Source organism: Hyla sarda, unplaced genomic scaffold (genome assembly GCF_029499605.1).
Source record: "Hyla sarda isolate aHylSar1 unplaced genomic scaffold, aHylSar1.hap1 scaffold_3314, whole genome shotgun sequence".
NCBI classification, from domain to species: domain Eukaryota; kingdom Metazoa; phylum Chordata; class Amphibia; order Anura; family Hylidae; genus Hyla; species Hyla sarda.
The window spans coordinates 1-2,231 of NW_026610059.1; the positions used below are offsets into that span (position 1 = coordinate 1).

The 2,231-nt window shown below is 45.4% G+C and overlaps 1 pseudogene; it reads right to left on the minus strand.

The window, feature by feature from the left end:
* Positions 1-1,139: 1,139 nt before the first annotated feature.
* LOC130330289 (U2 spliceosomal RNA) lies at positions 1,140-1,261 on the minus strand (annotated as a pseudogene).
* Positions 1,262-2,231: the final 970 nt, after the last annotated feature.

Consider the following 2,231-nt stretch of genomic DNA (forward strand, 5'->3'; position numbering starts at 1 on the left):
TCCTATCCTGTTAGTTACTAGCTATCATACTGAAGGCTGAACTCCTGCAATTCCTGCACCAGAGAGACCCACAAGCTTATTCTAACCTTTCTAGAAAAACATGGCCGGCTGATGTATGCTAGGAAAAAGGTAAATTGGAGGCCATTAAGAGGTTATTATACTTCAAGTTCTAATATATCAAGAAATAAAAATAAATCATTATTGCAAATACAAACTTTACACTCCTGCATTGCCAACAATGTCTGAAAAGGATTTACTTATGCCCTATCCACCGGTTAGGGCATAAGTAGCTGATCCCAGGGAGTCCGACCACGGGGCCCCAGCTCTCAGTGAGGCGTATGTATGGAGCCCCGAAGAGACCCAAGTACAGAATCATTGGAGTTCCATAGAAATGAATGGAGCATGTGCTGAATGGAGCAGGGGGCCCCATTCAGGAGATTGCGGAAGGTCCCAGTGGGTGGACTCCCTGCGATCAGCTACCTTATTCTGTTGGTAGAGGATAAGTTAATTTTGGCTGGAGTTCTCCTTTAATAGCATCAGAGTTTCCACTAATTCTGGAATACCAACAGGAGAGAGGCCCCCCAACAAACCTTACCCTTCGCCTCCGGACCAAAAGGTACCTGCAAGGTTCCAGGTTCGATGCCCCTTTTTGCCGAAGCTACTAAGGGACCACAAATTCTCCCAGGCATCCCCCTTCGCCAAGGTATCTGCCTGCAGAGCATGGGCAGGGTACGGTCGGTACCCTGCCCATGCAGGAGTACCCGGGGTTTTTTGCAGGGAGGTGGGGAACCTGATGGCCAAACTCACCTCCCCTATACCGCTAGGAGGGACACCCAGAAGGGCTACCGCATCCTAACAATCCTGTGAACACACAACACGCAAAAAGTGACACAGTAACAAAAAGAAATAAATAAGTGAATGTGTTCAGATATATTGCCCGGACATCCGACCGGATCTATAAAAATGTACCTGATCCCAGCCAGAAAGTCGGGAATCAAGAGGTGAGTGCCACAAGGTGAAGAGATCATGGTGCCCATGTTTCCACTCAGTGAGCTTTGGCACCTCAGGATCACCACTCCCCGAGACACTAAAGTACCTCAGTTCTAGACCCGCTCAGCCTCATGGCGAGACCCGGAGGAAACAGGTCCCATTGGAGCAGCCATCGAGCTGATTCCTCAGACCCATCCAAAACCAGTTCATCAGCTCAAACTGATAAGAACAGATACTACACTTGATCTTGGCCAAAAGCCCAAGAAGCTTCATTCATTTCTATGGGAGCACCAAAGAGACCCAAGTACAGCATCATTGGAGTTCCATAGAAATGAATGGAGCATGTGCCGTCTACCACACGCACTCCTCACTGAGAGCCGGGGCCCCATTCAGGAGATTGCGGAGGGTCCCAGAAGTCGGACTCCCTCCGATCAGCTACTTCTTCCCTATCCTGTGGATACGGGATAAGTTAATTTTGGCAGGAGTTCTCCTTTAATAGTGTCACAGTTTCCACTAATTCTGGAATCCAAGTCATTCTAAGTATACCCAAGTGATGTGTGTGCAGATAGTCAGACCTCACATCCATTTAGACGTCATATGAAAAATTGTGGCACAAAATAAATTGGTGCAAAAAACTGTCACAAAACAAACACCTATTCATTCAAAGGCGACAAATCAGCCAGAAGATATAAAGACCAATGGAAAACACCTGAATAAAAATGCAGTCATTGTTTTCTCACTAGTTTTTATGTATAAATACAAAGAGATTGCTCGGATTTATTGGATACAAATATATTCTGAAAGTGTGAACAAGCCCTTACCTCATCTTCATCCAAATTCTGGATGCTGGTCCAGGACTTGAGACCCTAAAAAATTAACAAGAAATGTTATATTCAATTCGGCTTCTTTGTTGTTCTACAGTTTAGTGTGTTAGCAATGTATGATTATATAAATAGAATGAATGAAGCAATGTAATTTACTAATAGGGGGCATTGAAATTGATGCACCTATTCCTATACAGTCCAGAATGTCACATGACTGCAGCTGCGTCTGTGCCTGCATTGTCAGTGACGTTTTGCATTATGAGATTTGACTGACACCCATAATGCCTCTCTGGCCCATACTGCTGAGAGCCTAGGACAAAAAGGGGGCCTGTTGCTTCAAGTAGCGGATCCCCCCTTCAGAAAATACACGCATGTAACAGCAGTATTCCTCTTTTAGTTTCCTTCCTGACCAGAGGC